General features: G+C 36.6%; 2 long non-coding RNA genes across 2 annotated transcripts; both read left to right on the plus strand.

The window, feature by feature from the left end:
* Positions 1–226: 226 nt before the first annotated feature.
* On the plus strand, positions 227–2,281 carry LOC126824885 (uncharacterized). The gene is made up of 3 exons (XR_007681667.2): positions 227–368; positions 568–689; positions 2,141–2,281. It is a non-coding gene; the product is annotated as an uncharacterized LOC126824885 (long non-coding RNA).
* A 2,201-nt stretch (positions 2,282–4,482) lies between these two features.
* LOC126824884 (uncharacterized) lies at positions 4,483–7,026 on the plus strand. Its single transcript, XR_007681666.2, has 3 exons — positions 4,483–4,630; positions 4,829–4,950; positions 5,898–7,026. It is a non-coding gene; the product is annotated as an uncharacterized LOC126824884 (long non-coding RNA).
* Positions 7,027–15,634: the final 8,608 nt, after the last annotated feature.

Raw genomic sequence — 15,634 nt, forward strand, 5'->3', positions numbered from 1 at the left:
AAACACTGGCATGAGAACTGTACAAAGCATCTGTTTATATCCACATTTGTTATTAAAATATATTGAAAGCGAATATTTTAGCAATAAGGCTTGGTTTTTGAAAATGAAACATGATTAAATTAACATCAGTCCATTCCTTTAACCAAATTGCTGACAACATACTATTTGGGGACCAACAAGAGATTTTTACCTATACGGTATGCCTATGCGTTGACATACAACCAGGATGTTTACGTTAGGTATTTAACCCATTTCACCGAATAAAACAGGTTTGTCATTTTAGTTTCGTGGAAAATTCCTATCAGTTATCGTATAAAAAGCCTTGAAATACAAATAAATTTAACAGAACGATATCAAACTTAGACGGTGTAAGTACAACATAACTAATATTTTGTTTACTGATCCATCAATTTTAAACTCGATACATGCTATTTATGAAGGGCTAGATACAATTTGTACTCAATTTTAAATTCTCGCTCAAATTTTAAAGCTATCATGTACACCAAACGGTATATAATAATGGGTAATTTTATATTTAAAAAATATATAAACATTTACATTTTTCAGGTGAAATAGTTTGTATTGATTTCTGTAAAGCAAAATGGCCGTACAACTACGTTTGGTAGTTCCTGGAATATTTTTTGTCTTGATGTGTCTTATTGGAACCGAGGCATTGTGGTCTAATAATGGTAAGTAAGCATATAATTTTATAATATCAAAATATTAAAATATGCCAGACCAAGAAATAAATTATATAATCATGACTTTAAAGGAGATGGTAGGTAAACATATAGCGTTATAATATTGAAATATGCCAGACCAATAAATAAAACAATTAATCACCAGATCAAACATTCAAAGGATCTACACCCATAACTCAATATTTCCGATAACATTAGAAATTAAAAACAAGTACATAATTCAATATTATTCCATTTCAATCGATATTGATGTTGGTATCTTGTGAAAATATGGGATCCTAATACTTAAGACACAATGAATATTTTATAACCAGTACACGATTCGTTTATTCTATCTTTTGGTGCCATTTGTAACGACAAAATAATAATACAAAAAACGTGTAGAATGGACTAAGCAGAAATAATAGTATTTTTTGAAAAAGAAGTTTGAATATAAGTCACTTGATATCAAGTCATATTGCATTAAAGATGTATTATATGTAAGCGCACATTGTGCGTATCATATTTTTTTTACTTAGGCTCCAAAAATCATCAAAATTAGTATTTAGACATTTATTCACATGGCAAGTCTATAATCAACTATCTAGATTATTGGATGGCGGAGATTTAAACAGATTGAAATACGACCGCCATTTAATGATTCAATTTAAAAATGGAGAAGCAAGGCTGATTATACGATATTAAACAATCTGTGCCACATCTTGTCCAAATTTCAAGAAGTGATAACTTAGCTTAGAATAAAGTAATTTGAATAAATTTTCAGTATATTAACTTTGAATTATCTATTTTGGAATCATTATAGCTTTGTTACAACCCCATTGGAATAACACCGCCTGTTGTAATAAATGTAATAATTGTAATAAAATGTCACTTAAGCACTATTGTAATACTAACCCCTATTGTAATAAATGTAATAATTGTAATACAATTTCTCTTAATCCCTATTGTAATACTACCCCTTACTGTAATAACTGTAATTAATGTATTTTACCATACAATAATGCACATCTAATTTTAAAAGTCTATGGATTTTGGTCACCATTTCCGTATAATATAGTAGTACTGTTATGCGTTTATACGACATAGAATTATTAGAATATTATGAAACAACACCACCGAAATATGATCAGAAGCCGTTAACGAGTCTTTTAGAAATTATTAAAACGGAATGTCAACTCTTATTGTGAAGTATGTTTTCTGGATCGGTCTGAAATTAGCTGTTTGACACTAGAAGCTAATTTTAGTCGGACCGGGCGCTACTATGGGTAGTTAAATGCTGACGAGGTAAATTTCATTTGGAAGTGATATGTTCTAACTTCTCACGAGTAGATTGAGAAATCTAATCAACATTTCCTGATTATTGATTTTTGTTATTCTAAATGTTACAGACTGTCACATTGTTTCAGCTCCACTAACAGTATATTTTATTCTGATTTCAGCTGTTTGTGGTGGTAGAAGATATTCTACTACATTTAAGATGTGTTGTGGTGGACAAATTAACTCCAGATCTGGTATAAGTCCAGCTTGTTGTGGTACGCGCAGTTACGATTCAAAGTTTAGGATGTGTTGTGGGGGACAAATTAACTCCAGATCTGGTATAAGTCCAGCTTGTTGTGGTACGCGCAGTTACGATTCAAAGTTTAGGATGTGTTGTGGGGGACAAATTAATTCCAGATCTGGTATAAGTCCAGCTTGTTGTGGTACAAGCAGTTACGATTCAAAGTTTAGAATGTGCTGTGGAGGACAAATTAACTCCAGATCTGGTATAAGTCCAGCTTGTTGTGGTACAAGCAGTTACGATTCCCGCTTCAGGATGTGCTGCGGCAATAGGGTATGTTAGAATAGGGCCACGATTACGCTGGAGATGCTTGAAGAAATCATGGAAAAAAAATCTCCTGTGGAACTTGAATTTCATATGTGTATGACATGACAAAGATGCTTGATAAAGATATGAAATAGTAGTAGGTTGTGTCCCCACGCGAAAAACAAAGCACATTAAACATACTAAATCTATTAAAGTTGTGTCGGATAATTATGCCACACACAACCTTTTATGGACACTAATGTACATTAGTGTCCTAATTTAAAGCTATTCATATGTTTTGTTTTAAAAAAATAAAGTTTTATTCTTGTCTTTATGTTTGGGTTTGTTGTACATTCAATGTGTAAAAACATCTATCATCATCCAATTGCTGACCTTTCCCCACAAACACAGGTCATAACAGTGAAGCATCAGAAAACAATGCAGATGTGACTATCCTTCGTCACGGCGCCAAAAAGCGATAATATGACACTATGATCAATTCGGAACTATCTTTGGCCTCCGCGTTGTGTATAAAACTATTTTCAATGATCAATTGACTCTGGAACACTTCGTTTTTATATCTATATATATATATATATAAAATACAGGAAACTACAACATCTATGATAGTAAACTATGAGTTATTTTAATATATACAGTCTGGGTTTATCAAGCCTAAAACTCAGACCTAACAGCTGAAACACTGCTTGTTGACCCCGTCACAGCCGCCTCTAAGCCAAGAAGGCTTTGAGTACGCCTTCTAAGAACCCTGCATGATGTCGGTACCCCGGCCTCTAAGCCGAGGCGGCTAACGGTAGATCTGTCTAGAAAGCCCACATGGTGTCTCTCCTAGGATCTCTAATGATGTCTGAATGGAAATTTAACCTCACTCCTTCCTATATAGAAAGTATAGATGCGTCAGCTGTTAGTGCGGGCCAATTACCATTTTTGGGTAAGTGTTTCGTATGGGCGCCGTCTTACGATAACGTTATTCTATTTAATCTAATCTGCACTAATCTGTGCATCAAATACCTGGACGATAGTTACCCCCTTCCAGAAACTTGAATCTTGCAAAATACCTACTTAGCCCATTTCACTGGGTCACCCATTTGTTTAACCACTTCAATATATTAAAAATACTTGATGGGACAGAAGTCAGCTTGATGTTTCTGGTGTTTCTTTTTTCTCTATTACAAAAATAAAATGACAGAAATAATTATATCCCCAATATGATAACTAACATAATATGCAGTACATGACATGAAAAAAACCCCAGTAGACACCGACCTCACAGAATTAGCGGCCGCAACCACGTTACGGGTCTTACAGTCAGGAAACACCGGCTTCGCGGGATTAGCGGCAGAAACCATGTCACGGTTCCTCCTGCAGTCTCGACCAACTGGAGACACCGAGCTCATACACTGATTCATCGAATAGATATAGGCCAACGCCGTACTTAATTTTATGTTACCAAATCGACACATTCATGTCATGCTCCCATTAATATCATTCGTTATTTTCATGCCTGCAAATGAAATGAAATGGGGTTTAACGTCCCACTGTTCTGCTCCTACTGGGGTAATGAAGACGCACACGCGCCAAGCAGTGTGCTATGATACACGTTTTTTAGTGGAAAATAAATTATTTTTTCAATCTTTAGCCGTTCCATTTATCACTATTTCAAAGCTATTCCCATCTTTTTAAAAAACATTTGTCGCAAACAAAAAAAATTGGAAAACAATAGGGGATAGAAGCCTGATTGGAATTCGAAAGGTATTATTCTCCTTTCAAAACGCATATAGTATATATATTTATTATTAGACCACTAGACAACCCTGTAACATTAGATTAGAACTGTACAAAGCATCTGTTTATATCCACATTTTGTCCATTCGTATAACCACATTGCTGACAATACACTATTCGAGACCAACAGTATATTTGACCCTCTTGTCTCTCAAATATCCATTCTGTAAGCCTACGTCAAAATACAACAGGATGTTTACAATTATGTATTTAACCTATTTCACTGAACAACAGTTCGTGGAAAATTACTCCTCCTAGGTACCGTATAAAAAGCCCTGAAACAAGGACAATTGACAGAACGATATCAAACTTAGACGGGGTAAGTACAACATAGCTAATATTTTGTTTTCCGATCTATTCCTATTAAACTTAATGCAGGCTATTTAAAAACTACCAGCTACAAGTTGTACTAAATTTTAAATTTTCGTTCATAATTTCAAGCTATCAGGTAAACAAAGAAATCATTACCGGTATAAAATAATGAATTATTATATATATAAACATTAATATTTTTCAGATGAAATAGTTTGCATTGATTTCTGTAAAGCAAAATGGCCGTACAACTACGTTTGGTAGTTCCTGGAATATTTTTTGTCTTGATGTGTCTTATTGGAACCGACACATTGTGGTCTAATACTGGTAAGTAAGCATATAATTTTATAATATCAAAATATTAAAATATACCAGACCAAGAAATAAAGGATATAATCATCACTTTAAAGGAGCTAAACCTCTAACTCAATATTTTCTATAATCTTTGAAATTAAAAACACGAATTAGAATTCAATATTGGTCCATTTCAATCAATGTGAAAATATGGGATCCCAATACCTAATATTTAAGACACAATGAACATTTTAGAATCAGTTCGCGAGTCGTGTATTCTGTATTTTCCAGTGCCATTTGTAATGAACAAAGAAAAACATATTTTACCAGACAATGCGGAAGTAATTAGTAATGCCATTGTCGCCATTTTAAGGTTCCAAAGAATAGAGTCATGGGCTCCTTAACTCTTTTCATCGTCACCCAATCACACCAGATCACAGTTAATGAATGGTGTCCAACCCATGCATGGATCATTGTATTATTGCAACAAGTGGGTGTGGGAAGGGGCAATCAAGGTGGTAATTTTAATTCTGTTTTCAGGGGATACTCATTAACATTATTTAAAGAAATTTAGGAGTTTTGTCCTCCCGCTTTCGTTATTCTGGACACGCGTGCCATTAATGTAGAAAATTATTGTGATATGCTAGACTCTTTCCATGCATTTCTTGTTTTCGGTTCTTGAGATTTATGTAGGCCTAACTTTACTTTAACAGTTCCCTATTTCGTTGTCACCGGATTGATCTGCAATTAGCTCCTTAGCACTAGAAGTTAATTTTAGTCGGACTAGGCGCCATTTTGTTGGGTTAAAGGGCAATGAGGTCAATTCTATTATAAGTAATATGTTGCATCTATTCGCAAGTAGATTAAGAAACCTATTCCCTATTTCCTGATGATTGGAAGAATTGATTTTAACATTCCAAATGTTACGGATTGTCACATTGTTTCAGCACCACTAACAGTATATTTTATTCTGATTCCAGCTGCTTGCGGGGGAAGAAGATATACTACCAGCGTTAGCATATGTTGTGGCGGGCGAATTAACCGTCGATCTGGTCTAAGTCCAGCTTGTTGCGGTACAAGCAGTTACGATTCAAGGGTTAACATATGCTGTGGGAGTCAAATTAACCGCAGATCTGGTATAAGTCCAGCTTGTTGCGGTACAAGCAGTTACGATTCAAGGGTTAACATATGCTGTGGGGGACAAATTAACCGTCGATCTGGTATAAGTCCAGCTTGTTGTGGTACGAGCAGTTACGATTCAAGGGTTAACATATGTTGTGGGGACAAATTAACCGTCGATCTGGTATAAGTCCAGCTTGTTGCGGTACAAGCACTTACGATTCAAGGATTAACATATGTTGTGGGGGACAAATTAACCGTCGATCTGGTCTAAGTCCAGCTTGTTGCGGTACAAGCACTTACGATTCAAGGATTAACATATGTTGTGGGGGACAAATTAACCGTCGATCTGGTATAAGTCCAGCTTGTTGTGGTACGAGCAGTTACGATTCAAGGGTTAACATATGTTGTGGGGGACAAATTAACCGTCGATCTGGTATAAGTCCAGCTTGTTGCGGTACAAGCACTTACGATTCAAGGATTAACATATGTTGTGGGGGACAAATTAACCGTCGATCTGGTCTAAGTCCAGCTTGTTGCGGTTCAAGCACTTACGATTCAAGGATTAACATATGTTGTGGGGGACAAATTAACCGTCGATCTGGTCTAAGTCCAGCTTGTTGCGGTACAAGCAGTTACGATGCCCGCGTCAGGATGTGCTGCGGCAATAGGGTATGTTAGAATAAGGCTAACATTACGCCACAGATTGTAGAAGAAAAAGTAGGGAAACAAATCTCCAGTCGAACATGAATTTCATTAGTATGACAGAACAAAGATACTTTAAAAATATGAATTTTTATATCATATCATACTTCGCGGCGTAGTAGAGGGTTGTGTCCCCGCCGCGTGAAAAAACAATACACATCAAACATACTAAAACTGTTAGTGTTTCGTGGGAAAATAGTTTTATCACAAAGACCTTTTTAGAAGGGTACACTACTGTACATACTTTACTTTATAAAAGAAAAAGAAAATCAGTTTGAAAGAAAATTGGTATTGGTTATTTTATACGTGATTTTTTGTTAAGAGCTTGTTGTGCATTCACTGTGCAAAAGCTGTCCCCTCCCCACTTACACCCATGACAGCCAGGAATCAGAAAACATTGCAAAAATGACATGAAATGAATTGAAATAGTGCTTATATAACGTCCTACGTCTGTAGCAGGGAAGTGTATAAAGTTATGGGCATGCATGGCTATATTTCATCTCAACACAATCTAACAAAAGCCGTGCATTTTCATCAATGAGTGCCGAGTATCCCCATTACTACTGTATTCGTTATTTGAACGTTCCTGTTGCTATTTATGAGTTTCCAAGCAGAAATATCACCAATGAGCTTTGGTGGTGCATAAAAAACGATATTATTACGGAGTCAGATATACTTCACCACACACATAAAACCCTCGTCAGACCGGGGTGGCGGCCTTACTGCGCTGCTACGGCGACGGAAAATGGTCTCAGAGCGCATCAAGATCGTTCTAAGCGCTGTGGAAACCCCAGACATCGTGCCGTGGTCTCCGGCACGCCACGGTTCTGCGATCTGACTCAGATAGCTGGGAGAACGCGGCTTTGTCAAGTTTGTAATTTTTTGGGACATTTTCGCGCATTGTGTTCACGTTTGCCAGCGACTTTGCGCATTTCTTGGTCGCCAGAAATGGGGTCACAATTGCAAAGTAACAATGTATTTACAAATATTACAGGCAACTCTTTCGCGTAATATTACAGGGTTAAGTGGCTGGAAATACGAACTGCGCGTAGATCTGTTTACCTTTATAATGCGATCGTAAGGCCTAATACATTTACACACGAAACATGCAAAATTAGACTGCTTTCTTTCGAAGGGGTAATAATTGATGACGTTTTCCCCTAGAACTTTTCTGACAGGTGTCATTAGTTAATCACGTGACCAATGCTGGATAGGGAGACTTGTGTGGAGAGTGCTTAATTAGAACTAAAGTTATCGTGCCCCAAAGCATCAACCATATAAATTGCTTATCTCTGCTTACCCTAAGCCGAAAATGCTCATCTTCGAACTCCATCAAGGCATTGACCTAATAAACACCTACACCAAGTTTGAACCAAGTGTCCCAAAAAGTGTGATGGACAGACGGACGGATGGACAGACTGACGAAATCATTTTAATAGTCCTCTGCTTTCTTCGAAAGGCGGGGGACAAAATTGACGAATATTTTCATACAAAAATGAAACACAGATATTAAGCGAATATTTAATAAATTAAGTAAATAGAAGACATATATCTTTAAATCGCATTTAAAATAGACGCATTCTCGTATTGTCAGCGTTTCGTTGCGAATTTTCCAGTAGTTCAAATTTTTACAACAGAATACGCTGGAAATGAACGAAACCCGACTCTGTATTTGGCGTTCGCTGCTTGCACTTTTTGGAGAATCAAGACAACGAACAATTCACTAATTATCTTAATCTATCCCACTATTTTTTTTCCGTTCAATGTTCCTGATTTATACCCATAGAAAGGTTCATATATATTGTTGTAGTAACAGCAGGTTCATTAAATGGACTGTGATATAAACATGGTAAGCCATTATAAAAACAGGTGGTGTGTAAATTCAAGACATTTTTTGTGCTTTAAACAGAAAGTTATTTTGTTGATAAGGTATACCTGACACGAACCCGAGGGTACAAATTAAATCCCAGCAATTAGCAATCAAATTTTAAGTCTGCTGTAAAATGAAATGTTATTTACCCTGCTACATTTCTTCACCAACCGGAAAGAGATGGAACCATGGAGGGTTACCCGGCTACATTTCTGCACCGACCGGGAAGGGATGGAACCATGAAGTTTTACCCGGCTACATTTCTGCACCAACCCGGAAGGGATAGAACCATGGAGGTTTACCTGGCTACATTTCTGCACCAACCGGGATTGGACCGAACCCTGGAACTCATGGTTAGTCAGTAAGTGCCCTGCTGGTGGCTGCCATCTTGAATTTCAAAATGCCACGAAAATAATCTATTTTTATACGCCCACATTTTCATGTGGACGTATATTGTTATCCGATTTTGTTGAAACTTAAAATGTAAGTTTATAACCCAAAGATCTCGGTTCCTTTCGATATTCGCGCATATCGGACCGTAACTTCCCGAATTATGGCCCCTGATTGTACGAAAAATCGCGTTTTTAGCTTGTGGACCCTATAAAGGTCATAATTTTTATCCGATTTAAAAAAAACGTATTATTATATCCCCGTTACACCCTAAGGACGGCTGAGTTCGAATTTCGTGAAAATCGGGCCAAAATTGACAGACAAAATGGCCGCCGTTCCTTCTCAAATAGCGTAAAAATATGGTATATCAAGGTTGTGGACCCTATTGAGGTCACAATTTTAATCCGATTTTGTTGAAAAACTTGAAATGTAAGTTTATAACCCAAAGATCTCGGTTCCTGTCGATATTCGCGCATATCGGACCGTAACTTCCTGAAATATGGCCCCTGATTGTACGAAAAATCGCGTTTTTAGCTTGTGGACCCTATAGAGGTCATAATTTTTTATCCGATTTAAAAAAAAACGTATTATTATATCACTGTTATTATTAAAACTGCTGAGTTCGAATTTTGTGAAAATCGGCCCACAATTGACAGACAAACTGGCCGCCGTTCGTTCTCAAATAGCGTAAAAATATATCAAGGTTGCAGTGGACCCTATTGAGGTCACAATTTTAATCCGATTTTGTTGAAACTTGAAATGTAGGTTTATAACCCAAAGATCTCGATTCCTGTCGATATTCGCGTATATCGGACCGTAACTTCCTGAAATATGGCCCTGATTGTACAAAAAATTGCTTTTTTAGCTTGTGGACCCTATAGAGGTCATAATTTTTATCTGATTTAAAAAAAAAACGTATTATTATATCACCGTTACACCCTAAGGACGACTGAGTTCGAATTTCATGAAAATCGGCCCAAAACTGACAGACAAAATTGCCGCCCCTCGTTCTCAAATTGCGTAAAAATATGGTATATCAAGATTGTGGACCCTATAGAGGTCACAATTTTTATCCGATTTTGTTGAAACTTGAAATGTAAGTTTATAACCCAAAGATCTTGATTCCTTTCGATATTTGCGCATATCGAATTGTAATTTCCTGAATTATGGCCCTTGATTGTAGGAAAAATCACTTTCGTTTTAGCTTGTTTTCTATCCCTCTCTCGAAAATGTGGGCGTATCCTGCCTGGCAGCCGCTAGTTTATTATTTGTTTGACAAAGCAGCTTGATCTCTGTTTATTGGAACCTAAAATGGACCAAAGGCACATATTTATGTAATAAGAATGTATATGCCTGGAAAAAGGATAAGCATCCCTATGAATTTGTGCAAAGCGTAATGGCAAAGTGTGAGAAAATAATAACAACTCGTAGTGATAAATGTGAATTTACTCGATAAAAACAACATTTTACTAATCAACATACACGGCAATTGTTATTTACTTTGATGTTTTAATGAAGATATTGATAGGAAACAATGGCAGTATTTTTGAATGACAAAATGACAATCTCAAATAGAGGTATAGGGTTCTTAAGCACACCAAGGTGACTCTCGTGGATTAAAAATGTCACATATGGTACCTACCTGACAGCCGTATCCAAATGGTTCAGCAGCGCGTGTAGCCTCTCCGTGTTAGGGTGACGGCTTCCAGCTTGCGTCGCACCCCTCCGTTGAAATGTTGGATTTGAACAATGGATTCCATGTGTAATGCTGCTTCCAGCTCTTGAAAATTCTGAATAGGGGAGTCCATTGCATGTATCCGATAATCAATGGTATCCCATATATTCATACAGGCTCATGACTGACCACGGTAATGTAGTTACAGGATTCTGTCGATGAAAGGGCAGTACTGCGCCTGAACGATGACGTCTGGTATTGTATTCCATTAATACGGGCATTGTGTCGAATGTGTGGTTGTCAAAATTTGCGACAATGCGTATGAACTGATCGCATGTCAAATTGCCTGGTGTGGTGAAAATGTCCAGTTTTCAAAGTGCGAGACACTTCCCCACGTACGGAACAGTTGGACTTGAGGTTCCTGGGTGAATAAGCCGCGATTCTGTTTCTCCACACTATTTCGTCCATTCGTGACATGGGGTAGAAACCTGCTTTCGTCCGACCAATGAATTCTTCGTCGCAAGAACATATTCCATCACCGTCTCACTAAAAGCCATTCCGGATGTATAATCGGGCGGCCACAGGTCCATAAGGGGCGTTTAATGACCCTCCTGGAGATTACTCCTGCTAGGAATTCGCTGACGTCGTCCTGTATTCGCAATAGGTCGCCCGGGACATGGTCGGACCTTTACTGCCATTGTTTTGGAACCAGACGGCCGATGATAATAATTTCGTCATTTATAAATACCGGAGAACAGTTTCTAAGGTGCCGTTGGTTGTTATATTCACTGATTATTTACAGATCAGTATGAAACAAGACTGTTTTAAGTTGAGATTTTAAAAGGCCCACTGACGTCAATTGTTTCATTGACTGTGGTAGTGTATTTCACAGAAAAGGGCCTAGCATGGTAAAAAGCACGTTTTTCGATTGGTAAGTTAATATATTTGTAGTTGGAGATTTGCATAATGTTTTGCCGATTTCGTCGGTCTGGATTTCAATGATTCGTTAAAAAAAACGAACTTTCCAGTAAATTTAGATTAGTCATAAACTTTGTTTCGTTTTTGTTTGCAGAAACTGAACTTTCTTCGCCTTGCACTGTGAGTCGAATCAATTATCGCTCTATGATATTTGCAGGAATGCTGTGGCGTGATCTCCGCAATTGGAAATGATGCGTATACACCTTCCTTGTCCAAGGGGAACTGCAGATTCTCACAGTAGTGGGGAATACAGCCATACAAATTTGACCAACGCAATTGTACGTTCCTTTGTTTTAGTAATTACTGTGGGAGAGAGGTGCGACCCCGGCCGACATTGTGTTAATGTATTTAAGTTATACGACAAAGTGTGCAGGCAATGTGTTTGGAGCAAGGGTCAGTCCTTAAGGAATGTTGACTTTGGAAGTAAAAAACTTTGATCCCTGTCTGTTCTGGAGAATTAACAGGGCAAAGCGACCGGGCGGGGGGATTCGGCAAGTACGTGTCTCTTCGTTCAGTTATTCCAGTTTTAAATATCCCATGTCCTGTGGTAATGTCGTTGGTTGATATACAAATTAACACAAAAAGCCAAAGCAAATAACATATATAAATTTATATTTCAGTTCTTCCTCAATATTTTGAAAATATTTCAAGGAACAGTTTTAGTCCTTGTGGTTGGCTGATGAAATGCCGTGACGGGATAAACTGTGTGTGAACCACATTTCTTCCAGTAATATTTTGCTCTGCCGTGGCACTCCCACATGTCGACATCTGAAAATACCCACAATTTATAATTTATAATATGTTATCAACTCATCTAAAGTAACCCACAGTGGCATTTTGATTTGAAAATCCAACATCAATTAAGACAATCGTGTAATGTGATGATGCATCGGTTTGGACATTTCGATTAAAATCACTATGCTGAGACTTGGTCGCGGACCGAAGCATTTAGAACCATCGTAAAAAGCGCACAAACAACAAACCAACCATAGTTAGAAATACAAAATATAGTGACATGTATGTACATCATATTACCCAGTTTATTAAAAAAAATTGCTGGATTTTAGTTCGACTTGTGCAACTAAAACAATTTGAAGAACGTGTTTCGTTGTTTAATTTCTTACTTGTGGCAAGGTTAGGTACACCCCAACTATCATAGAAATCTCCACCAACTGTTTCATCGGCTGGACATTTTGTAACTCGTATCCAACATCCTACGGGTTCTGTAACATTAGTATCAGTTCATGTCAATTAATTTATCCGAATTCATGTCTTTAACCTTTACCACAAAGGAGCAATAAGGCATCAACAAAATGGGAAAATGGACATTACTATATATAATTTCTAATCCTTTCCAAAACCAGATTGCAATATCGATTGTTGTGTTTTATATTTCACTAAGTTTTGGCCAGAATAAAATTGTGAATATTTTCGCTGTTCCCGCAAGTGTTATATGTCATACAATGATCTCCAACAGAGATACGGAGCATGAATAGCAGTTGACCTTCATTGTAATAGTCGTTCCAGAAATTTCCATTTCCACAATTTTGACTAATCGATTTGAAAATAAGTATTTTCAGCTGAAAGTCCGAATATCAGCTTTTTCGGCCAATGTTAACATAAAGACCGAAATTTTACTTATGTCGAAAGGGGGTTAACCTCATTGGAAGATTTGACACGGCATTATGTAGGCTAAAGTAATGTTACATAGTTCTATGTACGAAAGATTGCATGGGTTTGGGTGGTAGTGCAGTATGAAATATTACCAGTTTGTGTGGTGTTGTTGTTGTCTGGTGGAGGTGCTGGTTTGGTACAGGAACCGGTTGTCACTGCTGACGATACGTGATTTATTACCGAATGACCTGTAACGTTATCAATAAACACGTGACTTAAAATAAACGTACAGTAATTGTTTTTACGTTAGTTATTACAAAATGGTCGATGTGGTTGTTAATAACAGAAACGTATAAATACTTTATTTATCAAATAAATGACCTCTAACGGCATACAAACATAAACGTGGTTTTGCCAGCATTCACAGGCCACTTTTAATCGCCTGATATACATATCTTTTTTTTTTCGAGTTGATGAAACCTTGTATTAGACCTATTTGGTACAAAGTCAATTTTAGGGTTACATTAACTCGAATTATCTTGTGTTTTTTGATAGACACACTCTACGAAGTAACAGTACCTTTATTAATGTAATAAGGACCATAAGGATGTCTCGGTCCAACTTTATCATACGACACAGGCTGTGCAAAATTTACCGAATTGGCCCAATCTCTTGCATAACATCGTAGTTCAAAATTATTATGTTCTGGAGAATAGAAGTCAGACTTGCTGGCCTAAAATATATATCATACATTCAGACTACAGTTCATTTCCGAAGGTCTAAAACATTCCTGACCCCAAGTTTGTTTGGAGTCGTGTGTTTTAATTATTTCCTTTGTAATATATAACTTTCGATCTTATGGTTCGTTTTTTTTTAATAAAACTTATTCTAATCTTAGTAGGTTATTCTAAACTTTTCAATGCATTGTCAACCAAATGAGTTTATCATAAACTTTGCCACTATTAATATTAATTTCACAGTTAATACCACGATGGTTTCCATGAATAGAGGCTACCAAAGGTGAATCTGTAGGAATAATCATAAAAACTGCTAATAAATGTGTCGTTAAATGAAATGAAATGGGATTTAACGTCTTACTCCTCTGCTCCGACTGGGCTAATAAAGATGGGCGTGCGCCATAGAGTGTGCTATGAGGATAATTTTGCCCAGACCAAAATGTGTCGTACTTTTGTATTTGAAGTACATATCAGTTATTCAAAATAGTTCTTTTTCTACATCAATCAATAAATGAGTAGAAGAACTACATATCACCACTCTAATTATAATCTAGCAATCAATCTGGTTAAAACACAGATCCAATTTTGTTTCGTTTTTTATAGTTCAAAATTTCGATTTTACTTGGATCTGGAAGACTTGTTATTTAACTCGTGTTCTGCTTGAAATGAGGGGTCAGCCAATCAAATGGTCTGTCGAATCGAGCGTTTGACCTTTTTTGCGCGGAACTGTGGGTAGACATTAGCGGCAATAGAAAAGAAAACAAAGCAAAAGTAGATAAAAAAATACATGGCGGTCGCTAATTGGTTAAGCGAATGACTGACGTAATCGGGTCAAATGTCGCTTGGTTGGTAGCTGACGTCATAGAACGTGAACTCCCACTATAACTTGTTAGATCTACATGTAATGTAGGCCATCGAAAGTATAAAAAACGAAACGAAATATAGATCTATATTAATTAGATTGATAATCTAGATAAGTATCTCAGGTATGTAACATACCAAAAAAGGGTAGTGGCTAGTCATGCGGGGGATATATATCCCCAAGTTAATGATAGAACAATTGGTAATACATAAGATAAAAAAAAAGTATGTCGCCAATCATAAATAGTAAGAAACAGTTTAGCATTTACCCCTGAATGATAGGGGTGGTAGAATGGGCCACGTTAATTTAAAAAAATAATATACATAAAAGTTTATACATACGCCATGATTATCTACATGATCAAAATATGCATTGGTCATGAGAAAACTGCCATGATAATTGATCGAATGTCTTCCACTTCGAAGATAATATAGGTTGTGATAGATTTTATTTCCTGGTCAAAAGAAATATTTTAGAACAATAATCATTCGTGGGCCAAAAGTTAAAAGCGCTAAATTGTGGCTCAACTGATCAATAGGATCTACAATTTTAGAGTCATAACCCGCAAATATTTAATAACTCAAAAATATAACTCTAAAACATATAACCTTAGAAATAATCATATTATACCCTATTAAAAAGAAATAATTTATGAAGTAATGGGGGTAAGTTTTATACTGCTGAAATACACTCAAAACTTCGAATTCATACGAATATATCGTTGCATAGTTGTATTTTCAAAAAGAAAAATAATAAGCAACTTTCGA

The sequence above is a fragment of the Patella vulgata genome, chromosome 6, assembly GCF_932274485.2.
Source record: "Patella vulgata chromosome 6, xgPatVulg1.2, whole genome shotgun sequence".
NCBI lineage: Eukaryota > Metazoa > Mollusca > Gastropoda > Patellidae > Patella > Patella vulgata.